Below are 27,534 nucleotides of genomic sequence, written 5' to 3' on the forward strand. Positions count from 1 at the left end.
GTCTGGTCTGCTTTGGGCAGCAGCACATCAAGGGTTACATGAATGTTAATAGCATGACACCACTATATGCAGAAGGATTAGCCTCATCACGATGGGGCAGACAGGTTTGAAGACCCCAAAAAGGTGTTTCTAAAACTATCTAGCAGCATTTTTCATACTATTTCAAAAGGGTTCCCTGGCTGAATAAACTCTTCATAGGCCCCTGCTGGAGAGTCACCATACATATTTGCATACTAAACACACAGGATGTCCTACTCTAAATAAACTTGTTTCCTCTCTGGGCAGCACCCCACGTCCCCCAACTCCAAACTTGTTCCTTTGCTGCCCTTTAAAGGTCCTCAGACACAGCACACACACCATCACCGCCCCTTTCCCTGCTGACTTGTATTTCTACTGCAAACTACATTGCTGGAACTCAGGCCTGGGGAGCTCAAAGTAAAGTGGTTAGGGGTTTGCGAACAGGGTTTGAACATCGATCTGTATCTCTCCACTATTATTAACTGATAACTCCTTTCGTTTCTTTCCAGAGTCTGCTGTATGAAAGTCACTGTGAAGAGAATGGTACTTCAATTCCCTTTTTGCTGTCACTTCCACTTCCCCCCCCACACCAGTCTCCATATGAGCATTTTACCCTGCTGGAGTACTTGCAAAGTTGAAAGAGAAGTTGCATAAAATAAGTTTTTAAAGTAATGATAGGGAAGTTGAAGGAGAAATTTTTAAAAATAATTTTAAAAGGAAAAGGGACCTGTACTGCCTTCCCTCCCTCAGGACCCTGAGGTTGCCTATTCTTCATAGCCCTTCTCCTCTTCCCACTCCTTCTCCTCCTCCTCCTCACATGCTTTGGAGACAAAAGACTATCTTCTAGTTTTTAAATGTCTTTTCATTTATTATTAGTTGAATAGAACTCTAAGCTAATTTTGTTGAGTTTATTGAACTATAATTTATAGCTTCTAATGTAACAATAAAGATACTGTTTATCTGACGTTTTTGCTAGTTAAGACGGCATCTCATGCTGTAGTTGTTCTGTAAAGTATAAGAAGCAAGCACTACATTTCAGAGAAAATTTTGATTTGTTATTTTTATACATTGTTAACCCAGAAAAACCTTAGAAGAAGAAGAGACTAGAATGACACAGAATTAAAAACAAAAGTTAATTTAGTACAAGCTATAGCAGTATTTAATTCTCCATGAGATGTAAGTTTAGGATAACAGCTGACAAATACAGTTCAATACTTTCAATATAAGTATGTAATTCTTAAGGTCCTTGACTACATTTGGAGATACACATTTCATTGTCTGTGTCACTAATTGATATATACTTCAAAGTTACCACACATGGTATCTTGCAAAATATTATTGTCTTTTCAGAAATCCATTTGGGCTCCCCACCCCAAGTGATAGTTGTAAAAAGGGGGAAATTTTAATAATTCATAGGACATTTGGAAACCTCTGTCATTTAGCAAGTTTATGACAAAATTAATTTCACTTTTTCTGATATTTTATTTGTAATTTTTCTATGATTGTTACATCCTTATGATTATTTTTGGAGAATAATTTATAATTGCTGGGAGTGGAAGTGTGGGTGTTCAGTAATTCAGTTGCACTCTTCAAGAATAATAACCATCTTTGAATAACATATCATTACTTATTGTGATGAATTGCAAGAGGCTTACCAACAAACATAGCCTACCCACTTCAGCATCTTCCATAGAATAAATGGTCCAAGAATGCAAAACATAAAATGTGAAGCTAGAGTCATAAGTTATTTTCGTATTTATAGGACTTTTCTAAGAAAGATGTCCTGTTGGGAACATGACCCTTAGCCAAGCAGGTAGTATTTCATTGATACTGAGCCTAGGGCACCAGGGAAATGGACCAGTGGAAACTAGGCAGGATGCCAGTGCTCGAACTGAGTATCAGAGCCTGCACACTGGTCCTAGCAGTGGGTACTCAAGTGCCACTCACATAAGTGAGGTAGATGGCTAATTGTACAAACTAGATCACCAGGACTGGACTTGGAGTAAAACTAGATTTATTGGATTCACCACAAGAACACTGAACAGTGGGTCTGAAAAGACATCAAATTTGAAAACCTATCAGTTGACAAGATGGAAATTTTTGAAGGATTCTTTGGTATGACATGATTATGTTCAGTCTGAAGGAGAAGCTCCTTTAGTGCTTTGAGCTCCAGCAACAGATCTAGGGAAGATGGAGCCTAATAATGACAATATTCACAGTGGAAGGAATCCAGCAACGATATTTCATTTTCACTGTCAATTTTGTGTACACTATTTTTTCCTTAAAAGGAGACCCTTGTATGTTCCAAACACTTTTCCTTCACTATCTAGCCTGTCAGAAAAGATAACCACACTAGGATCAATAGTGTGCCACACTACATCTGTGGTTTCACTTTATTTAGAAGTTAGTCAAGAAAGAGAAATTAATTGAAAGATTCAAGTTTTTTTTTTTTGCGTAAAAGTAAAATGAATCACCATTCTTCACCTTGTGTAACAGGAAATCTAAAAGGAATAGTTGAGACCAGCTGCGTTTTGGCAACTAAGAAGAATTCTTGTTTTTCATATTTTATCCAAAGAAACTGACATTCAGCTAAGTATCAGTAATGATGAGATAAAAACTGTTCAATCTGAAAAGAAAACAGAAACCCTATGTTGATTATCTAAACGCATGTCTAATCACTTAAAATGGGATGTTTGCAGTACCCCAGTCAATGAAAAATGGCTCAAAATAGCCATCCATTAAACACTATGTTGACTAAACTACAGCCATGGTTGTTAATAAAAAAAAAAAAACTTAAAGCAGTTTTCCTACATGTTTCAATGAAATGCACAGTGTATTTGTTATCATACATCAGAAAATATAACTGATTTCACAAACCATACAAAAGTTAAATCTACTTACTTCATAGTCATATCTTATAATAGAAATAAAGAGGCTTAAAAAGTAAAGAAGGCTCAGAGTGGTGTGAGATTAATTCACGATTCTTTAAAAATGTATATTTTTATCAATCCCAATATATTTCTTTGGAAACATTATGTGATTATTTTCATAGGTGTGTGTATTTCCTAAGTTTAGAGCAGTCACTGATGCCTACTTCCTGAAGACATGACCACATAGGAGTTTCGGTAGGATGGAAAAAATTCAATCTCAATGTTAAAAGAAACAACAAAAAGGAATTCTGCTTTCCTCAGCAACCAAAATCTCTTTAACTCTTTCACCTCAGCAGGCAACATCTGGATAACTCAAGTTAAAGCCTGTCCTAAGGAAACAAGAAAAATAGAAACTGTTAATAGCATTCTGATCCTTCTACGCTTTAAAAGACACGATAATTTTCCCTGCTTGTGTGCTTCCATCACAATACAGGCAAATAACACACAGATGAAAAGCCTCATCCAGTACAGTTTGCAACTACTTATCTGTAAAAAAAAAAAATGAGAGTACAGTAGGAGAAGTGCATTCTTTAGTAGGAAACAGCAACCTTGAAGACAACACCACGTACCTTTTTATTCATTTTACTGCATTAATCAGAGCTCAGTGCTTCAGCAAAGTTCAGCTATACACATTAGGCTGTAATTCCCAGGCTCCAATGAAAGAAATTCAGCTGCAGTTTCTGTCCACTGCAAGTGTGTAGCTGCTCAAGCCTAGGGAGAGAGAAAAAAAATCTTAAATGGCATGATTACCAAAAATTTGTCCCACCCCTACTTAATTACAGAGGTTGTTGGAGTCTTTCCTTCATTGAAAGCCCTTTCTTGTGTATTTTTATTTCTTATACTCCCCTCCTTGGGCCTTGGTAGTGTTTTTCTCAGAGCAGGGAACCGTTTCAAACTTTTCCAAATTATTTGCCCAAGTACTATAGCAAACTTCTAATATTTTATTATTTGGGGAATGTTGTAAAGGCCAGTCTCAGGACTAAAAAACACCTTGCAAGTCGTGTCCAGGAAGGAATGGAGAAGTGTTAGTTTCATTTCACAGGTATGCCCTTTTCAAATTCTTATAATCTATAGCAGTGGAGAGGGGGAAGTGTGTTGGAAGACTTTATTCATCCTTCTACGCTCTCACTAATAGCACCCTCTAGTGTCTCCAATTGAGCTATGCATTTCTGTCATCAGCTAGGCACAGTAAACTACCAGGCTTTCTCCTGTTCCTGTATCTTCTGCAGAAATTAATTTGCCTTATGTGTACCGGCACCAGTTTCAGACTTATTTTCATTTGTGACTTGAATGCCCCAACACTAGAAATATCTACCAATTAAATGTAAAAGTGCCTCACAAATTAGGATAGTAAAAATGCTTGGAATTGAGAAAGTACTTTTAACTCTTCAAAACACTTGCATGCACATTATTATTTCTGTATGTAACATGTATTGTCCTCCCCACCACCACCACACATGTATGTTTGCCCTTGTTTTTAGAGAGAGAAGTAGAATGGTTTCACTTGAGATAAAGAAAACTAATTCATAACTAAAGCATTCTCTTTGAGCAGTCCCTAACCCGTTCAGGTTTATAGTTTTTGTTTTGTATTTTTACTTATCTTTATTTCCTAACTCTTGGAGAGTAACAACTTTTAAACTAAATGTCATGCACTGTGCTGAGCATTTGAGGTGCATTATTTTATTTAAATATCACTACAACAACTTGAGCTAAATAAGATTATTATCCCCATTTTTAGATGAAGAAACTGAAGCTTCTTAGGATAGCTCTCTACAACAGAAGTATAATTCAAGCCACATATATAATTTTAAATTTTCTAGCAACCCACTAAAATATTGAAAATAAGCAGGTTAAATTATTTTAATATTTTATTTAACCGGTTAGTCAAAATATTGTCATTTCATCATGCAATTTGTATAAAATATTAATTATATATTTCATATATGTGTGTGTATATGTACATGTGCTAACTCTTCAAAATAGGGTGTGTATTTTATACTCACAGTGCATCTCAATTTGGGTTACTCAAGTTTCAAGGGCTCGGTAGCACATGTGGCTATTCACTATCTTATACAGTACAGGTCCAGAGATTAATTCGCCCACAGCCACACAACTAGAAAATGCCAGAGCCAGAATTCCAAATTTGGTTTAAAACAAAAGTTCTTTTCTTAATCACTGGGCTTCACTGTCTCCTACTAATTCCAATTGTTGTCAATAGTTAACATTAAATATGAAAAATATCATGGAGAATGTAATTTATCCATTCTTACAGTTTTGTGTCCATACACTAACATACTTTCTCAGTAACAGTGACGATTTATTGATTATAACATTTGTGTGCAATGTAGGTGTAAGCTGTTGTGGACAACACAAAGATGATGGAATTTGATGTAAAATAACCGGCACATGATGCATAGTAGTCATTCTCATCCATCCGCAAGACTTGTGCATTCTCCCTCTAGATAGTGTACATGGGAAGGCAAATCACAGTCAGATGGCAGGCTGCTTGATAAGGGGTGTTTCAATGCAAAGGCAACTGAAATCAGAGTATTTGATTAGCTTCATCAATCTCATATCAAGGGTGGTTTTTGCCAGTGAGACGAAAATGTACATGGATAAGAGTTACCAATGCTCATCTCTTTGAGACTTCTTTTACTAAGTCTGCATAGCTTTTCAAGCCTTTCTTCAGATTAACGCATTATTTCTCAGCTTTAGTCAATTCTCACTGGCCTGAGAAAAATCCTAACTCAAAGTATTTTAATTATCTTGTATGAGCCATTCTATAATTATACAATGGCTTTATAGTTTAATCCTCAGATATTGCACATATTTCCATGTTTATAGGGTACACATTACCATAATTTTTTTTTCTGATCTTAGTAGAACCCTGGTTCAAGTTCCAAATTGGAACACTGAACAAACAAATGCAATAAATATAACAGTTCCTTAATGGCATCTCCTCCAAAAAACAAATTCCTAAAGTTTCCTTTTGTTAATTATAAAGTTTTTGACGTAATGTAAATTCTGAAAATGTGTAATCACACAATCTGAGGACCATAGGCTAAGGGTCAGCATAGTGGACTGGAAGTGACATGGGTTTGAATTTCCCAACTCTATACTTTATAGCTATATAACCTTGGGCATTTTACCTAGTCTCTGTGAATCTCTGTTTCCTCATTTGTTAAAAAAAATGAAGCTAATAATACCTATCTCATAGGATGGTTTTGAAGATTAATAGGACAATGTATATAATGCAAATGGTGCATAAAAGGCATTCAGTCAAGGAGTCCTTCTCTCTGTAAGCAAGCAGAGTCCTCCTCAGTCCTTTTAGAGTTAGAGCACCAAGCAGAGGGCTTTTGCCAGGTGTCCTGGCTTTTGGTTATTCCGTTGCTCATTGGTGCCATCATCAGACAGAAAAGGAGAAGAGAAAATGGGAACATTTTTTTCATTATTTTCAGATGTGGATTTCTGTCACTTTTATCAACAAACTGAATTTCTCAGATGATTTTCTGGGTTACTTAGTTCAACTAGTAGTCTCCTTGGTCTGTAAGTAATGTTGCTACTCTACGGAGATCATTTTGTATTGGACTAGACACTTAAAATTAAATGTTGTGCTGTATATATAGAAGAATCCAGATTCACTATAAAGCAACCATTTAGCTGAATTTTGGAGTTTCACACTCTGAATGAGAATCCAGAGTCTGCTACTTTTCAGCTCCATGGTCTTGTACAAATTACCTGTCTGTGAGCTTCAGTTTCAGGAACTGTAAAATGTGGATAATAACATTAACCTCATGAGTCTGTCATGATGATAACTTTAAATACTTCTTAAGAGTCACTGAATAGTTCTCTCCCCCTGCCTTGGGTTTAGATGGAAATCTTAACACATCAATTAACTGATATCTAATGTGGATGTTATGAATGATTATTAGTGCTCTGAGAGTGCCTCCACAGCATGGCTTTGCCACACTTTCCTGGATCAATCACTGATTTTATTTTCATTGAGTTCCTGCCATCACCTATGACTGAGTCTCATCCAGCAGTGCAAACCCCAAGAGTCAGAGCTGTAAACTGTAACCATTTGACAGCTTCTAATTTCAACTCCAAGACACCTCCCAGCTCCCGAGAAGTGGACAATGCATGTGCTGGATACTGTGAATAATGCAGGCAGAGTTACAGGAGGGGTAAAATGTAATAGTAAACACTTCCTGTGTCCTCTTTCATGCAGACTGCACTGAACTGTGGTGCTAATGTCCCTCCCAGTAGTGGCTGTAGGTGTAAAAAAAAAAAAAAGAAAGAAAGAAAAAGAAGAAAATAGGCAAGAGGAACAAAAACGGGGGGTGGGGGATGTGAGGATTATCTGAACCAGGGTTTTAACCTTTAAAACTATCAGGAATTGGAAAGAAGGCAGTTACAAAGATGGAGAGGGACATACTGGGGAAAGAAGTCAGAAAGATTTGTCCTTCAATAAAAAAATAATAATAACTTTCCATGAAGAAACTATTAGATAAAATCAACTCACGATAATTGGCAAAATTTTTCCTTCCTGATGTTCTATCCCTATGCAGATGCATTCCCCCTTCCATTCAGTAGACAAAAATAAAAATGAATACTGTGCTCTTGGCGCCTGAAAACATTATCTACTTTTCCTCCTTTTATTTCAGGAAAGAGAGCCTCCTCCTTCCAAAAACAAAGCAGAGCACTAGAAAGATAAGTTTTTCTACTGGTTAAGCATGGAAAATGGATGCTAAAACCTAAACCTAAAACCCTACACCTTTCTGGAGAGGAATTTAAAGAATTCACCTGGTTCATTCTCCAGCCTCTGGGTAAATTTAAGGACTTGCTCCTTGGAGTAAGAATCAGAGTAGAACAGCTGGGGAGGTTTGGGTTGTTGTTGCTATTTGCTTTTAATCCCATAACAGGGACGGGGGAATTAGCCCTGCTTCTAGATACCCACGACCTTCCGAGCCATAAACCAGCCAGATTGCCCCTGGTCGCTTTAGTGGTCTTGGAAGACCTGGCACCCCGATGCCCGCCCGGGCGTCACCGACTAGGCAGCCGGAGCGTGCTGGCAAGCACCAGTCTTGCGGCTGGGCTCCTCCCTCTCCTGCATCCTTTCCTACCACGGAAACGCGCTGTCCACGCCCGCGATGCTGCCCGGTCCCCGGCAGCGAAGCGGCTGGACCCCACTAAAGCAGCCCAAAGCCACCGACCTGCTTACGCTCACTCGTACTTGCAATCTGGGGTAGCCAAATGCTAGATCTCCCCCCTCACCCCCCTCTCCGCCACCCCCAGACAATCAATCTGAAGGCAATCGAGGTACCAGACCCGGCTCACAGTTTAGTGTGATATATGCAGACACAGTCTCTCGGCTCCAACTGCGGCTTTGCCGGGCTCCTGCTCCTACTTCCACTAGTCTGCCTTAAGTATCCTTTGTATAGAAAATGGTGCTGTTGGACGCTTGTTCTCTAGCCGGAGTCAGGGCGGTCAGCGGGATCGCGAGAAAAGCACACATAACAAGAAAAATAAAACTTCCGTAAGATAATTCGAATGAGTTCAACTTAAAGGGAAGCCTAAGAGAGCAGCGAGCGGAGGACCGAGCGGAGCGGGATATGCCCTTGGTTTTGCTCCGCAAAGCGGGAAGCCCTAAAGCGGCGCGTTTTTCCCAGCAGCGGGTCCCGCACGCGAGGGTGCCGCCAGCACGCTTCCTGCCGCCTTCTTGGGGCGGCGAACAGTAACTTCCTAAGCTTACCTCCATTTCTCCCCCGCCCTTCTTCCCCGGTTCCCCGTTAGCCTGGAGGGGCCGCCCCCAGAGCGGTGGGGGATGTGGGGTGCAGGGAGTGGGGACCAGAGGGGGGGACCCAGCAGTTGGTGCTGCGCCATCCCCTCCCAGCAGGCGGCCAGGGCACTGGTTCACTTCTCTCCCCCCACCCGCCTTCCACTCGCTCACCCCCCTTCCTTCCCCCTTCTCCCCCTCTATCGAGTCCCTCCCCCTCGCCATTGAAAAGGGCTGGCTCGACACTGGCTCCTTGCAGTCGGCGAACTGTCAGGGCGGGAGGAGCCGTGAGCTCGAGCTGCACGCAGCGGCCCGCGCGGCAAAGCAGAAAGCCAGTTGAACAGAGTGCGCAGAGTGGCACTGGCAGCGGCGACACAGGCAGCCCAGGAAACCCGGGTGGCCCAAACAGCCTCAAAGGAAGTCTTCGCGACTCCAACTGCTCCGCGGACTGCGAGCTGTGGCGGCAGAGCCCCGCTACAGCAGTCGCAGTCTCCGTGGGGCTAGCGGAAGCCTTTTCTCTTTTTTACTTACCACCTCATTTCTACTCTAGTGGCTTGGACAACAAGGTAAGTATCCGGTCCGGGTGCCAGAACAGAGTGCGGCGTGTGAAGCGTGAGTCCCGCACTTACTGCGCGGAGGCTTCCGGCTGCCTGCTCTTGGGGTCTTTTGACTAGGACCACAGAGTGATTTTAGAGACGCTTCCTGTGTCCTCCCTTCCCCCATCTCTTCCCTGGAGATAAGAGAAAGAGCAAACCCCGGAGGTGAGTGACGCTAGAATATCTTTTTGGCACAGCCACCAGTCGGCTTGGCTTGGTTACTTTGCGAAAACTCTCACTTCTGTCAGAAAAGTGTCCGCGCATGAATTTCCCCGACATTGGCCGTGCAAAAAGGTCTTTCACTTTAACGGATACAGCCAGCTTCTGCGAAGCTGAGAGAAACTCTTAAGATTGCAGCAGGGGCTGGGAAAAGATCACACTCCGGATTCTCGGGTTAGTCAGGCGAAGCGGTCTGAGCAGAGGGGTCTGAGCAGAGTCCGGAGCCCAGAGCCCGGCTTGGACTTCCAGGGCGGTCCGGCCCCGCTGCGCTCCCATCTCTGGGGTCTCCGGATCTGGATCCATGCCAGGCTGGCTCTAATCCTTGGGAGCCCGACCCTCGGTCCCCCGTGCAGTTCCGCCTGACGCTCGCCTCCCCGCCCTTCCTTCCCGCCCTACTTCTGGGGCTGTGCTCAGCCAGCACCTGCTGGATGTGGAGATGGTAGGTGTGGAAAATTCTGCCTAGCTCTAAAAAAAGGAACGTCTTATAATTGCGTAGCAGAAAAACGGCATCATTTTCTCATAAAAAAAAAAGACTTTCTAAGAGCATAGCCGAACATAAAGCGGTTGCTCTTTCTCTAAAGAAATGACTTTTAATCCCTTAGCCAAAACCCGCCTACCTATCCCATAAATGAATGACGTGGACTAAGATAGGACCGAAAAACAGAGTATGTGTCCACAAAGGAATTAATTTTTTAAGCGCGTAGCCATAAAACAGCCCCTTTTCGCGATAATGAATGCCTCTTAAGAGAGTCATCGGAAAAGGTGACTTTTTAAAAGCTCGTAGCGGCAAATGGGTCTTTTCTTTAAAGACTTGGAAGAGCGGAGCGGCAGTCTGCCCTCGGTTGGAGACACGACTTGCATGTGCGCGCTTAGCAGCAAACTGACATCCTCCCCTTGCAAAAATAAAGGGGTGTGCGTGTGTGTGTCACTTTCCAAGAGCGTATAGCTCCAACCACTTCCTTTCCTGCCCCAAGGAAAGACTTATAGAGCTCAACAGCAAACGGCGTCTCCGCTTTCAGAATGAATTATTCTGCGCTTCACTGCTTTGGCCTCCTTTGCGGTTTGGGGTGTGGGGCGCTGGGGTGCGCATGTGGAGTGCGTGTGCGCGCGCGTCTGCGGGCGGGCGGTCGAGTCTCCAAGCGGGGTGCCCTTCCAAAATGTTGGCTAGGGGGCTGGGAATCGAAACTTGCGCCACTGCGGCACACACCCACAAAGCAAAGACTTGAGAGAAGAGGGAGGGACGAGGACAAAAGAATAAATAAAATTAAACTGGGAGGACCAAACAAAAGCGAGTCCTTGCGTGGAAACATTCCAAGCTTGGGTTTAAACCCCACATAGGAGCCGTTACTGTGCGAAGGAAAGTGTGTGGAAGAAAGTGTTTAAACATCGCGATAGGCGGTGAAGGGGACAGGAAACATGGGGAGGGGCGAGGGTGTTGGCACCGCTTGCGTGCTCTTAGCGCTGCAACAAGGAAACAACCTGAGGAGCGTGCGAAGACTCCTCAACATTGAGCAAAACACCGGAGAAGGTAGCGGCGGTTTAGACTAAAGCGACTCCTCCCATCCCATGAAAGGTTAAAACAGGTGTGACTCAAGGAAAAAAAGGGTACTTGCGGGCACCTTCTGAACTTGGGGAAGACTAAATGGAATTCCACTCTCAATCTTGTTTGAAACAATCACGGCGGGAAATCTCAGCCTCAGGGCTATCCTTTCCTGGGCGAGTTGGGGGACATTTGAAAGCAAGTCGAAGTAATAGTATTTGCATGTGTTTCCCCCTCTCTTGCCTTTGTCTGGTTCGTCGGAGGAAGCGCGGACGGTGTGCGGGCGGTTCTGACGAATGAACCCAGAGATGGACGCGCTAAGGTCTAAAGATACCTTCCTCCCTCCGCTAAAATAAGAATTGCCGCGCGCAGCTCACGCAGGCTGAATCCGGCCGCCACCGCGCTGCGCCTGCCAAGCGGCGAGGGAGCGCCTCCGCCAGCGAGGCCCGAGAACCTCGTTCTCCAGTCGCCTTCGCATGGGCAGCCCCTCCTTCTGGCAATGATGTCAGCCCCGGAGCGGCTCGGCGGGCGGAGAGGAGGCCGAGCGGCTGGTCCCCGCCTGTGCGCAGCCGCCCTCGCTTCTCTCGGCCTCCTTCCCGCGCTCTCGCTCTCGGCCCCTCCTTCCCGCTCACTCGCTCCCCACAGGCGCGCCGAGGCGGCCGGGGCGGGGGAGGTAACTGCGGTCCCGGCCGCGGCCGGTTTTGAACCCGGAATCTGATACAGATGTAGGGTCTTCCCGCACTCGTTCCTTCCTTGTCCCTGTCCCCCACGACCCTCCCCCGCCCCAGTCTTTCCTGTTTTCAGCTTGCACCTTCACTATTCACTATGAATCTACTTATTTAGCGGCATTCTAGAGGGCAAGTTCTTCAGATGAAATAATAGTTACCAGTGTTAAATTTCCGCTGTTTTCTCTCATCCCTGGATTATAAGGAAGGGGGATGTGAAGACCGGTATCCTTAAAATCCTGTGGCTGTCTCTTTGCTTTCAACAGAGCAAGCTCCCTAGAAGGCGAAGAGGGTCGTCTTCCCAGTGAAATGGTGAAGTGTGGGAGGGGGACGATTGGAGGCGCTGGCACAGGGTGGAGAGTCCCCTTAAGTGAGAGAAGGGACTGAAAATTGGAAGTTACGAAAGGCTCTAGGAGCTGCTGCCGCAGGGGCAGGCCACCGTCCTCTTTATTATAAGGCTGCGCAGTCACTTCTAGAGACTGGCGCGCCAAATTGGGAAGATTCAGAAACGGGATTTTACAAGACGGAAGCCCGCTGCGGCTTCCTTTCTGAGTTTGCACTTCTCCCTTTAAGGGACAACCCCCTGCTTCCCCGAATTAGAGGCTAATCCGTTTTCCCTGATTGCGGACAATTTTTTTCTTTAGCTCTGGGAGAAGGACCGCAGCGCGCAGTTGGAGAAGGTTGCACAGGGCAAGAGGGAGGGGACGGAGGCAGCGTGTGTGGAGGCGTCTGAGCCTCGGAACTGAGTTTCCTTCCCAAGGAAATTATCTTCAGAGAGGATCGCAACAAACTGCTTACCTACTGACTGTATTTTGGTTTGGAGGCAGGTAGGAGATTTGGGGGAAAGGGAGCAGGAACAAAGAATTCTTCCGTTTTGTAAATCTGGGGTTTTGTTTTCTTCCCTTGGATGGAAGGCTTCCCTTACATGTTATATCAGCAAAGGCAGCAAACTTAGAGTTGCTATGCGTTTGAAATAGAGGAATGGGAAGGAAACTCAGACCAAGCATAAAAGCGCATTCATTTTTTAGAGTTCAATCATTTGCTAAGAAGGTTTGAAAGGAGACTTTTTTTTTTTTAATCATCTGAATGCGATTCTGATGGATGCCCAAGCAATGTTGGGTTTTGGCAACTGGGAGGCCTGGCAGAAGGAATTGCAGTTTTCACATTATTTCTTCTCTTTGTATTCAAAACTTTATGTTCTTTGAAAGATAGAAATTCCTGATAGAGAGCTCCAGACTGCTGGTGGCAGGAAGAAATCTGGTAAGGGATTTAGAAAGCAGAAAATTCTCCTTTTCTCTGTGCAAGCAGTCCACAACAGCCTTTAGTCAGGATTTACAAGGTTCTTGGCGAAGAGAGGGGAGGCGTGCGGACAAGGAGACTTTATATAAACCACTGGTTTAAGCTAAGTTGACAAAATATGTATGGCTGCCACATTTTCTACTAGTAGCAAGGGGAATTATTCAGGAGATGAAATTTTGAAATCTAATTTTCTCCAATAATCTTGCTTCACATATTTTAAAGGAGGGTCATCTGTTTATTTATTCACCAAAGAATCTGCAAACATTAATTACTCACCTACTGTGCCAGACAATGTACTAGGCTACAAGAATGCAAAAGAGAATGTGAAAAGGTAGCTCCGGCTTCTGTGAGCCAGGAGACTCTGACAAATTTATGATACAATGTGATTAATGCTCTAATTGAACATAATGGAGGGAGGAATTAATTTTTGCTAAGAGGTTGAAAAAAGATTCATAAAGAAGGTGTCTCTCTGGCTTTGAAAAATAGGCATTTGTAGGCAGTGGCTAGCCAGGAGGTAGACCTGGAAGAGCCTGATACAGACTTAAGTAAGGAAAGGGTGGGTGGGGGTGGGGCTTGATGTCCCACTGTGGAGTTAGGGGGTTTGTGTGTGTATTTTGTAGGCATAGTCCACTTTGAAGATTTTTAAAGCAGATATGTTAAAAACAACAACAACAAAACAGGGTGAGAAAATTAGGCAGTAGGTGGCACACAATAGAAACATTTTTGTTGTTGTCTTTAAATGTGTGTTTGAATAAACTAATGCATTGGAATAGAGAGTTGAGGCAAATAAGTAGAGAAGATACTGTAACATCCAGAAAAGAGGACAAATGAATGAAGAGGGCCTAAGGTAAATCAGTAAAACTAAGAAAGAAAGGAACGGCATTTTCGAAAAGAGAATTTCTCTTTAGTCATAATCATCTCTATAGTTTTATCTTTAGGCTCATCTCACCTTTCACACCCAACCTTCCAAATTCCCCATCTTCCACCGTCAGAGTAAACTCCTTCAGCCACTTGCAAGCACACTTATGCCCACGCACTCCATTTTCCACACACCTCCCTGCATCATCTCCGTGCCCTATATCATCTCTCCCATCCTTACCCACTTCAGCTCTTTATCTACCAACCATCAGAGTCCCTTAATCTTGGCTTTTTCCTCCTCTTGAGGCCCTAGCAAACACCTCTATCTCTATTCTTTTTCCTTCTCCCGTCAGTCTTCCCTCGCTGCTTCTTCCCTGCATTACCTACCTAGGTAATTTCTCCACTCATCCCCATTTTACTTCTTTCTTCCCACTAGCTACCTTGGACTCTCTTCCCCTTCAGTGACCTCAAAGATGTTTTTTAAAAAAAGGAACCATGGAACCTCTACTTTAAACTTACAGATTTGTCAAATTTTCCTCACCAGAAGATTTCTTGCCGTCTGTGTGTCTCTTTTGCTGTTTTATTTCAAACAAGATTTATAGTGGAATTCCTTGGATTTCTTATATTTTTTATCATGCCTGCAAATATCTGTTTTCCTTTGGTTACAGCTAGGGATTTAAATATTGTACTTTGAGGAGTATTTTCAACTTTTCTGAATTTCTCACCACACACTCCTGAAACTGTTTATCTGCATCCCATTCTTTCTGGTGTGTCCTCTTCCCATGGGTCATTATTTCTATGTTTTCAGTGAAAGTTTCTTTCTCATTTTTATTCCCCCTCCTTTTTGCTTTGTGGAATTGTCATAGTGGCTCAAATTTAAATATTTTGAGAGGGTGTCCGCCTCAGACAGATCTCTCCTAACACACACACACACACACACACAAAGGACTTTAAGGCCTTTGTCAAAGCATGTTCATACGAACATACACAGTTACTATGCCAATCTTAAGAGGCAAAGGAACCCGTGCTTTTTACTGCATTCGTAGAAAGTTATTTTTGTGTGTATGGGAAATGGGCAATTCTCAAATTGTCCATATCTCCACATGCACTGAGGTTGGCTCAGCATCACTGGGAATTGGGGAGGTAAGAAAGAGTATGCCATAAAAATAGATGATACATTCTTTCATCAATGACATATGTAAATTTTACCTTTGTGAAAAATAAAATTTATAAGTACATTTAATTGGATTGACTATAACATTCCAAATTACATGTCATTGTCTGAGCAGAGTTCTATTATCTGAAGACTTTATTGATCATTCAGTATCCAGAATGAAGAAAACTAGGTAAGATGCCTTGATATTCCAGACTGGCTTGCATTGTTTAAATTAATCTAATCCTATCTGAAAAGGTGTCATTTTTCAATAGAAGTTCATCTCGAAGGCATCATCCCCAAAATGTGTTCATCTTTTGTTAAGAGAAAACATCAAATAACTTGTATGTCATGGTCCCTCAATATTTATGCTCTGTGCAACATTAATTGTAAAACACAGGTTTATCACATGGAGAAAGCTATTTTAGGGTGAAAAGTGTCTTGAGATTTGGTTACATCTGTAGAAAGACTGCATTCTCATTATCAAACAGTAAAAATAAATTGGATGAAGAGTCTTTTTCAATTACGGTTTTTGAATTAGAAGAGTGACTTGGCAGAAATCATAAATGCTTCTATTATCTTTTACACTCTAAACATCCTCAACTGATCAAGGATTTTAAACTGCCCTTTTAATTGACTTTAATGTGTTAAGCATCAAATCAGTATAATAAATTTTGAATCTAAGGGTGACAATGGCTATAGTTGTCATTTCCAGCCCAGATCTGAAAGAATGATTTTTTCTACCTAATCTGCTCATCTTGAATATGTAGATTTGGGAAAACAAAAAGAGGAAAGGCAAAAGAAAGAAGAGAATAAATTCTAGGAGAGGATTTTTCTCTCTCAATAAAAACTATATTAATCTTACATATCCTTTAGCATGACAATAAAACTAATTTCCTGATGGATTTTAATTAAACTATATGAAAATTCATTTCTTTTTAAATCTTCAAGTGATTAGAATGCAAATAAAGATTGTACTGATTTTTACAATTCATTTATTGTCATCATATGAAATGAAAACAGAACATTAAATTTTCTGCCACCCTCTTGTTTCAATTCATTCTCCTAGTTTAATTTATGCAGTATCCTATATTTTATATACTTTTAAAAGTAAATATTTTAGTCTCATAAAAACTTTGAATAGAAAAAGAAAGCATGGTTGTACCTATTTTTTCAATGGGGAAACTGAAGGTCAGACAGGTGAAATCCTATCTCTAAGGCTTTCCAGTTAGTAAGAGGGGAAGCCTATACAGGACTTTTGGCTTCCAAACCAGGGCTTTTCCCAACACCTGCCTTGCCTTGCATATCTTTGAGTATATTTCCTCAAAGTTCTGAATATAAAAAAAAAAAAAAAAAACGAAAACAAAAAAGAATCCTTCTTGGATTAAAAAATAAAAATTTCAAAGACAAGTATATTCAAATATATCTAAATAAGTCTATCTTTTAACTGTTTACTTGTGTCATATTCTCCTCCTCTTACTAACCCTGTAAATATTATATAATAAAATAGTAAGACTATTGAAATTTAGCAGTACATGCTCATATATGCTCATACACTTCCTCTGTTTTATTTATAAGAATAATTCAAATTATGACCCATCATAATGACACTCCATAAACTTTGTTTACTTAATGTGGCACATATTTAGTGTTATTGCCTAATTCGTTTTTCTTTTAGGACATCTATATTTTATATATGATTTGTTTTAGAGAATTTTTGACAATGATTTGTAAATACTGATTTTCTTCTGATATGCCATCTTTGAAGCAAAATATCTTTGGGAATCAATTGTGTGTAGGTTTGTATCATATCAACCAAAGGACATTAAGCTCCCAATATGCAAATCATTTTCTGTTGTCTTCAGGATTATAAACTCCTTTTTCCTGTGGTTTTGGGTACAGGAAATGAGAGCAGAGGTTTATTTAAATTGTGTGAACACAAGGTATTTTATGATTTATATTTTATTAGTATCCAGAGAGTGATCTTGAGCAAATAACTTCATCTCCCTGGAATACAGTTTTCCCAAAAGTAAAATGAAGAAGTTTTACATTATTTCAAGGCCCTTTCCAATGAAAAAAAATTATATGATGTTTTACAGAAAGCTCTACCATGTATTCTTGCCTTGTCCCTTGGCTCTGCAGGTATTTCCAGTTTCAACGCATTGATTCATTAGCCCTCAATATCTAAAAGCCTATTGCTGGTCCAGCATTACAATACTTTAAATGTGGTGGTTGGACTGGGTTGAAAAAGGGGGTCCTTAAAGAAATTTAAGGCAGTATCTTCTTTGAGAAGCTTATATTCTGATTGGGCAAAAACAATAAGCAACAACAACAAAAAAGTAATATATAGTCACATTAGATTAAATTTAACAAATATCGAGTGCCAGGTGGTACATTATAATATACCAAGAATGGTCCAAGTTTCATAAACTCTGGAAGTGGAAGGGACCAGAAAGATCATTTAGTCCAACCCCTTAATTTTACAGATAAGAAAACTGTCTCAGAGATGTGAAATGAGTGTTAACAGGAGCTCATGTAAGGTATTGGGTGATAACATTATTTAATTTACTCTACAACCTTGCCTGTTCCCTCCTTTGCTCAAATGCAGGAATAGTTTTGTACCTTATCAGAAAGTTAAATATATCCGGGACTTGTTTGTTTATTTCTTTGGCTTTATTAAGCTGGACCATTTCCCAATCTGACTTAGATATAGAAAATGCTATGTTTTCCACACTTTGTATTGAACTTAGATTATTAAAAACACGTCTATTGTGCATTTTGCATGTTTATATGATGTTATAAAACATGCAAAATGTAGTCTTGACATGAAGGTAGAGTGAATAGACTGAAGCATCGATGCATTAAAGTATGTAAATATTTTAACTCTTTAAAAAGGACTTGAGGGGCTTCCCTGGTGGCGCAGTGGTTGAGAATCCGCCTGCCAATGCGGGGGACACGGGTTCGAGCCCCGGTCTGGGAAGATCCCACATGCCGCGGAGCAGCTGGGCCCGTGAGCCACAATTACTGAGCCTGCGCGTCTGGAGCCTGTGCTCCGCAACAAGAGAGGCCGCGATAGTGAGAGGCCCGCGCACCGCAATGAAGATGAAGAGTGGCCCCCACTCGCCGCAACTAGAGAAAGCCCTCCCACAGAAACGAAGACCCAGCACAGCCATAAATCAATAAATAAATAAATAAATTAAAAAAAAAAAAAAAAAAAAAAAAAAAAAAAAGGACTTGAAAAGCCCATTTACTTAAGATAGCAAGAAATGTACATACCCCAAAGGATGGTTTTGTTTTTATAAATACATATTTACCTAAGGATTTTAATGTACATTTTCCTTAAGGTTTAAATATAATTTGGGAAAGACTTTAAGTGAATTTTCTAAACTTTGGTCTGCTTGTTGCATGATCTTATTGCTCATGTCGGGGGTTGTATGTGTAAGGGAGTATGGGTCAGGTAAATGTAGGCAAAATGTGCCAAAGCAAAGCTTACCTTTCTCCCCTGCATAACCTTAGACTGCTTTATTTTACTTTGTGGCTGAGGGGAAAGAAGGGGACAAAAAAGAAATCAAGTAGAGAAGAACACTGCCAGAGTGTTAGGTGATAGGGCCTGGCTTTCAGTTTAGTGTGAAATATGCAACCTTTTTGAAACTGCCTAGGCTGGCTTCTCTCTCACTTCTCATATTGTATATTTGGAATACCTTAACTGTTATTTGATACTTGTTTGCTAGTTTCACTAGGATCAAATATCTTCAAAAAAACATGGGAATACATTAAATTTTTTTAAAAAGAGGCTTAAGAATGGGTAATAAACATACACAAAAACACACAAACAGAATAAAGCTTTTACATGGAGAATTTGCTCTATCGTCATCAGGCAGGATTTCATTGTTTTTTCTGCTTACACCAGGAAAAAAAATGCTCAGTTTAAGACTGTTATTTTAGCCTTCAGTCAGGCTCCACATTTCTTACAACATCCCTTGTCCTGCAAATTTTCTTAGCTCATGAACTCGGTTTTAACATCCGTGAGATAAAACACTTACAATATATGCTGGCCATTTTGTAAAGTGAATGTGCAAAGAAGGAATATTTGAAGAAGGGAGTTTGAATCCATTAAATATCATATGGCTTCTGAATGCCTTCGAATTGCATACAAGAGTAAACAGTTATGGGAATATAAGGCCAATGCTAAAAAATTATATAGCAGTGTAGCTGTAACAGAATCTAAACATTTGAGAAATAGAGCCAATACACGACTTCTAATTAATCACCATCACTGCTGATGACTTGTTATTTTAAACTCCAGTTTCTATGAAGTTATGTTCTATTCCTGTGCTTCTCAAACTTTAATGTGCATACCATTCATCTGGGGAACCCCGTTAAAATGCAGATCCTGATTCAGTAGATTCTAGCTGGGGCCTGAAATTCTGCATTTCTAACAAGTTCCCTGGGGATGTAGATGCTGCTGACTCTCAAACCACACTGAAAACAAAGGGTTAATTCTTAGTAGGGTAAACAAGCATGAAAAGGTGAAGTAAGCAAAAGGTAACAGATTTTTATCTTAGAGCATGGGCTCTAAGCATACGGGCTTCAGTAGTTGCAGCACGTTGCCTCAGTAGTTGCGGCATGCGGGCCCTAGAGGGTGCGGGCTTCAGTAGTTGCTGTGCATGGGCTCAGTAGTTGTGGCTCGCGGGCCCTAGAGCGCAGGCTCAGTAGTTGTGGTGCACGGACTTAGTTGCTCCGCGGCATGTGAGATCTTCCCGGACCAGGGATCAAACCTGTGTCCCCTGCATTAGCAGGTGGATTCTTAACCACTGCGCCACCAGGGAAGTCCGGTAACAGATTTTTAAAAAAAGGATTCAATGTAGCTGTTTTGCAAGGGATGGAATATTTAAAAATTAAAAATGATATACAATCATTACATTTGGGTATTAAAATTGATCTTAACCTTTGATGTAACTATATCAGTTGAAACTGTAGCTCAGAATAAAAAACAGTTGCTTGCTCATTTTGTAGTCAAATCTATTTTATAAGGACTATGTATATATTTATACCATTTCAAAAAGAAAACCATTGACCACGCAGTGTCAATAGCTTACCAATATTTTAAAAACTTTTCCAACGAGATCCCAAAATTCTGAGTTTAATATGGTATAGATCTTTGAAGATATTCATTTGTGACATATTGAAAATGAACATATCAGTTAATTATTCAGATATCAGAGTAAAATGACCAATTAAATTTTCATTTACCTAGTTCGAAGACATTATTTTTATTTTCTTTTTAATATCTGACATTTTTTAGGGCAACAAAAACAACAACAATGAAAGAGACTTGATAGAGGTTATTTTATATTTGCTATCCCCTAAAACTCCCCTCAAAGCAGGAACAAATGGTAAATTAGACATTTAGTAAATTAGACATGGTGCCTAGCTACTTTCTTTACACTTAGATTTTTATCATAGACTACAGCCTAATAGCCATTTAATCTAAGTGAACTTTTCATTCATAATCCGTTTAGGAAATCTTCGTAGTTCCATTTCTTTATGTGCAATACATCTTGGTATGGAACCAGTGTCAAATTAAAACAAACAACATTGAAAGGAGCTATTGAAATAAGTCAAGTTGTAAGTGTTTAAACTGTGTTTGTTAGGAGGCACAACTGTGGATCTGGCAGGGTTAGGGAAACGACTGAAAAAGTTGTCACTTCAAAGCTGGGATTCATGTCTTAATTGTGGCATTGGGATTCAGCAGCTACCGCCTTCCCAGTGAAACTCTATTAGTCTTTTCTAAGCTCTGATACTTTAATAACAAAAGCAGAGCTTGTTTGGTGGCAACTTGAGGATCCCAGTGAACTAAAGGGCCAATTGGATTGAAATGGTTTTTGTAAGTGCTAAATGAACGTGTGTCTGCCAAAATGCCTTGGATTTCATTACTCTTAACATTATTTAATAATGTTAAGCATTGACTGTTTCTATGTGCCTGAGGAAGCATGTATGGCAAGCAAAATACCATATATCTTTTTTTTAAGGGGGAAACTCCAGAATAGACAGAGGAGAAGAAATACAAAAAACAGAACAACAACAACAAAAAAAAAAAACAGGTGAAAAATAACAGAGCTCTTAGATTCCTATTTTCAAAGGCTAGAGATGGAAACTCGCTCTATAGAAAGTAGAAATACTACTTCTATGAAAATACACTGGTCAAGACTTGAGACAGAATGAGAAAAAATTGAGTTAATTTACAATGGTACTAAAACTCAAAAATTATATAGAATTGAATATGATGTAAAGCACCAGACTATTTCAGGATCATAACAACTGGAAGAAAAAATATGAGATAATTTCTTGGACTAACCTAACAAATATTAGAGATGCTAAAAATATTAAACAATGTTGTGAATTAGAGTAATCAAATCTGGCTGTATAACTTTAGGTCAGTTCTCCCTTTTCCTGTTTCAGAGACAATATGGATACATCTTAATAGAATGAGATTTTTTAGTTAGAGGAAAATATTGTTTAACTGGACAGAATTTTAATTATAAGTCATATAATTTTAGTAAAGATTTAAAATAGGTGTCAGTGAAGATTGAACACAATCAGCCAGTAGATAATATCATATAATGTACATTAAATGTTGAAGTACTTATAATTACTAATAATATGATAGGATTGCAAAAGTAAGTAATAGCATTACTAAGGAAATGGGTGGATTATAGTCACTGGAATAAAACTAGAATTCCAAGTTAAGGTTAGGTTCCGGGATGGAGATTGACAACTCAAAGAAGCATCATCTTTCAGAGAAATGGAAGACATTCTGAGAACATAATGTTTAATATTTCCTTTGAAAATGTCCTTACACTTTATATCTTCTTTATATCATACACTAATGATAGCAACTAAATCACTTAAGAACATGCTTTGCCAGTAACTGAAACAACTGAGTTTTTTGGGGAAAAAACCCCGAAAACAAAGTAGATTCATCATGAGTCTCTGCATTAAATCTAAAGTAATTACCTGAAATAGTACCTGTCAGTAAGTATGAAAGGCACTACTACCAGGTTTTTAACTATGTGAATGATTACATTATCATTTTAAAACTGTTTTCTTTGCACTTTAGGATTTTACAGATTTTATCTCCTCTGAATCTCACAACAGTCCTGTGAAACAAGTACTAGACCATTTTGACATATGAGGAAAGCCACATAGACAAGTTTCTTTTTTTTTTTTCCTTAAGTTCACATATCTATTGAATGTCAAAGACATCATGATCCCTCGGACAATATTCATTCCATCAGCCAGTGTGTGTACTAAAATTTTACGTTCAAATATGATTAAGACTATACATCAAAGGAACAATTAACAATGTATTATTATGTTTAATTTTTCAGGAGTTTTGGATTTGTATTAGAAAGTTGTGATGAGCACTCATTGAATTGTATTCAGCACAATTAGAATAATATCACTGGCCTTAGTAATTTCAAACATATAAATATGCAATGACACAGTAGTCATAGTGGGCTAGGAATAAAGATGTGATCATATTGAACAAGAGAAGAGTACTAGGATGGATAAATCTGATAAGGCTTTTTAGGAAAAAATTGAGGATTTGGTTCCAATTTAAAACAGGTTCCGGCCACAAGAGCCAAGTTCCTAAGAGTTTTCTTTCTCTGTGAAGATAAAAATATTTGTGAGAATAGGTCTGGAGGGAGAGTGTTTGGAGGAAAAAAAGGAAAATCTATTATTGCTATGGCTTGGCTTAGATATAGAATGTTAAATCACAATCTAAGGTGTATTGCTCTAAGTCCGGGCAATCCTTGCAACCTGAAACTTTGGGAGGTTTCAGGTTTCTCATTTATTTGAATTACATTCAAGCATTTCTGTAAGATAGATTTTTGTAATAGTAGTTAACCACGTGGGGTGAATAGTTTTACCCACTGGGAGTTCACACTTCGTTTTCCCTTGGAAGAACTAGATTAGTAGAAGGTATTACAAAAATATCTTTTGTTGTCAGAGAAGCAAGCTCTGTTTAGTTTCTTTAATGAATCTCATGAGATAATTAGTAGACTTAAAAGTATAAACGATGACACATATTCTGCCATAGTGCTACTGAATATAAAAGACAAACACTATCCTTATTGTAATGTTTCCTTAAAAACTACAGTTCCTCTACATAAAATTGATATTTGTTGGTGAATTTCTCCTGACAAAAGTCTTCACATATAATCATCTAACACTCCAAACAATCCTGTGAGTTCGGTGGTGCAGACATTTTTATCCTCCTTGTCTTTCTTTGTTCTTTTCAAATGAAGAATCAACCTAGTCCAGAATTAGCTAAATGGCTTGCCTAAGACCACCGAATTAGGAGTAGCTTCAAATTCCATGAGCTTTTCACTATGCTAAATAGACTGGGTCACTGGTTGTAGATAACTTATCCTGGGAATTATGCAATGATTTAAAATTTTTAATAAAGGAAGAAAGAGAAAGGAGATGTCTCTTAGACATGTACTCTGTGTTAGGGTTAACATGTCTCTGCAGACAACAATGCAAAGGTTATGAAATAGATACTCAAGCTTGACAGAACTAGCAGTATGCTGAGGTAACTCATAACTAGCACTGTTTTGATGAAAATATACTTAATTTGTTCACTGTTAGGATTTTCCTTCTGTTCTCACTATTAGTGCCTCCAACTAGAGAAAGAGGGACATTTTAGTGAAACGCATGCTCGTAGACATTATGGAATATCCCTGAATCTGTAGTTTATTATGTTTTTGTTTGTTTGTTTTTTGCTTAGGAAGGTCATCCTTTGGGATTTTTGGTCTTTGTGTATAACTTGCAATTTTTCTAAAGTAACTTAATAAAACACAAATACTGTTTAAGTGTGATCAGTTAGACCTACTTAAGATTTGTTGTTTTCCAGAAGGTTCCATTTCTTTTGAAGTGACTTGCCCAAGGTCACAAAAGCTAGTTAGTGACAGTCTGGAATAGAATTTATCTCTCTCTGGTCAGTGTGCTTTTCACTACATCATACAATATTACATCTTTTACCATGGTAAAAGAGTTTACATAAATAACGCAAAATTAGATGTGTAATGATCATATAGCCTGAAATGTTCCAAAGTGCTACAACTAATTTTGGTTATAGATTTGAATAGTAAATATCAAACAAGAGTGTATTAAGTAGCAAAGGTGGTGATTTTTTTTGAACAAATTAAAGATGTTAACTCATTGACAGATTTTATGAAAAAAAACTACATTTTATAAGGCAATATTACATATTTCAAATAAGTTACTAACTTGAATATTAGATATATCGTCTACATGCAATTTAAAGTTGACTGAAATTTCACTATAATACTCTGCTGTATCACAACATAGATCTGTCTTGAATCTAAGAATTTTGTTTTGAAAAATACTATAAAAACAGTTCTGTAGTCATCTTAATTTTAATAGCATGTCCCTGTTACCTAGGACCCCAAAATACATTAAAGTTTTAAAGTTCCATAAACACTATGAATGATCCAATTTATTAAACTTATGTTTTGCTTATTTACAGAAAATTAAATATTTTCCCTGTTTATTTTAAAGGTGTTTGCTCTCCTGCTAAAAATGTCTAACACGTTAGGCTTTTAATAGATTAATGGAGTGGAGTTGTAAACTTTTGCTTAGCAAACACACCTTCAAAGGTCATGTTGTTTTTCAAAATATAAATTAACAACTTTTGGTTAAATGTAAGGAAATGGTTTAAAAGCCAAAAACCTCAGTCATATTTTGCTCGAGTTATACTTGTTTGAATGAAAATTTATTTTACATAACTAAGATTATATGTTTTTTCTTTCAAAATTTAAGGAGTTTTCATTATGAACAAACAACAGCATTTTATCTTCCAGTTATTGGTCTACAATTTTTTTTCTTTTTAGCAGAGCCATGTATTTTTTCTGCATAGCATAAATTCTTTTAAGAAATAATTTGAACTTAATTTGATTTCCAGAGAATATTTCTAGGTGTAGTTTTTTTTAATAGCATGATTGTTTTGAACTATTATACAGATAAATTTTAAAATATTAGCTATGTGGTGAAAAAGTCAGCATAGAAGAATCTTCTCCTTTCAGAAGCTACTAAAGACAAACAGGTAAAGTTGGAAACTGTTAAACGACTAAAAGGGGACAAAAATTTTCTTAGCTCTTCTAGAAAAGGCTTACTTGATAAGCTGATTCTCAAAACTAACAAGATTATAATAACTGAAAAATCCATAGTCATTTAACCGAAAATGATGGTTACAATATAAATGCACATCTATTCACAACTATTATTTTTTGCACACTTGATAATCACTACATATATTTTTGCACTATATATATATAGTTTGCACACTTGATAATCACTACATGTATATATATACATATAGATGTATATATATGTATACACACTTAAATAACAGAGGAGGCTTCTGATTATTTTGGCCCAACATAATCAGAAGCCTCCTCTGTTATTTAGTAGCCTTTATCTTAGACATCTACATCTGTACCCCTGTGAGGTAGGAAGTATTCTATCTCCATGTTATAAATATGGAAATTGAGACTTGCCCAAAGTTAAACATATAGTAAACGACTAACTCAGGAATCTTTAGATATTTTTTACTTCACAGCCCAGACTTAACTACAAATAGAAGTTTATTTTTGTCTACATTTAAAGATTTTTTTATTTTATATTGCAGTATAGTTGATTAACAATGTCATGTTAGTTTCAGGTGTACAGCAGAGTGATTCAGTTACACATATACATGTATATATTCTTTTTCAAATTCTTTTCCCATTTTTGTTTTTACAGAATATTGAGCAGTATTGTGTATTGTCTACATTTTTGAAATTCCATTTAACTACGTTAATAATGACTATGTACATGGATATTTTATTTTTATTTCTCTTTAGACATGTTTCACATTATATCCATTTCTCAGCTTTATTAATTGTATTACAGCTGTAGAATAGCATGCCTTGAGGAAACAAAAAACTACATCAGTTAAAGCAAATATTAAGGTTTTTTTTTTCCTTCTGGACCTCTTAATCTTAGGAGAAATATTTAATCTATAAAATCACCTGTCATTAACAATTCAGTTACAGCCTGGAAGATGCGGACACACACTTTACTGATCTAATTTAAAACCTAGACTTTATCCTTTGATAATCACATTTTTGTTGTAGATTATATAATCAATTTCAGCAAATTAAAATTATAGATGGCTTATGATCTTTCTCATCAAAGATTGTTGCATTTTAATTTCATTTGTATTAGAAATTTGACAGGTTTGATCTAGAGGCATGTAGCAATTTTTATTTTTAATGGATTTGCTTGGACAATCCGAAGTTAAAATAATAGCTTTCAGTTCTAGTCTCTGTTCAGAAATCCTTATACATAACTCTAGGATAAATACTAGAAAAATAAAATGTCTCACAGCATTAAACAACTAAATCACTAACATTCTCTTGAACCACAAAGGGAGAATTGAACTTACAATTAATCTGTATAGTATCACATCTAGTTGAACCAATGAATTATTTTAACTGATTTTTTCAAATTAACTGTTAGTTTTATTTTTATGTAGACATTAGACTATTGTCCAAATAACTGAGTTTGTATTTCTACTTCAGACAAACACAGTACAGCAATTCCTTATTCTTTAATCACATCCTTAGGGCTTATCAGCCAGGATGGAAAACCGTGAGTCAAGGTTATTGATCAAAGGTCAGTCAAAAGTTAAAATATCTTGTCTTTGATATTTTTAAAATAATTAACATTATTGTCATGCAATAGTGATGCAAATGCAGTGCAAATATAGAACATACATGATGAACATGCAGATGAACACACATGCCTCTGCTTGATAAGTACAAACAGGAAGCTTAATATGGTGGAATTTTGACTAAGTAGATTCTCATTCTAGTAGGCAAACATTATGCATTTTTAAATTATAGTGATATTTTGGGAATTCCCTGGCGGTCCAGTGATTAGGATTCTGCGCTTTCACTGCCGAGGGCCGGGGTTCGATCCTTGGCTCGGGAACTAAGATCCCACAAGCCGTGTGGCACAGCCCTAAGAAAAAAAAAATATAGTGATATTTTAAAATCTTGAAGAAAATAAAATCACTTTTCTAAAATACAAGTACGCATACATACACGCACACCCCTTTTAAAATTTGTAATACATGGTGACCTTCAAATTAGATATAGACAAGTATACGTTTATATTTAATAACACTTAACAATTGTATTTCTCTTAGTAATATTCAGTGCCACTTTGTTACTTAAGAATTCTAGTGTTCACAGAAAAGGACCTATTTTTTGGAACTTAGGTTGTCTTCTCGATATTAGGATATGTTACCACCAGATAGCAGTGTTGTTGAAGAATTTAGTTCTTGTT

The 27,534-nt window shown here is 38.5% G+C and overlaps 1 protein-coding gene across 2 annotated transcripts in view; it reads left to right on the forward strand.

The window, feature by feature from the left end:
* Positions 1–8,999: 8,999 nt before the first annotated feature.
* The window catches only part of PCDH11X (protocadherin 11 X-linked), a 685,545-nt gene continuing 667,010 nt past the window's right edge, over positions 9,000–27,534 (forward strand). For both annotated transcript variants that reach the window (XM_059911038.1, XM_059911039.1), the window contains exon 1: positions 9,000–9,290. The gene's annotated coding sequence lies outside the window, so the exon portion shown is untranslated. The remainder of the gene's footprint in view (positions 9,291–27,534) is intronic.

The sequence above is a fragment of the Balaenoptera ricei genome, chromosome X, assembly GCF_028023285.1.
Source record: "Balaenoptera ricei isolate mBalRic1 chromosome X, mBalRic1.hap2, whole genome shotgun sequence".
Lineage (NCBI taxonomy): Eukaryota > Metazoa > Chordata > Mammalia > Artiodactyla > Balaenopteridae > Balaenoptera > Balaenoptera ricei.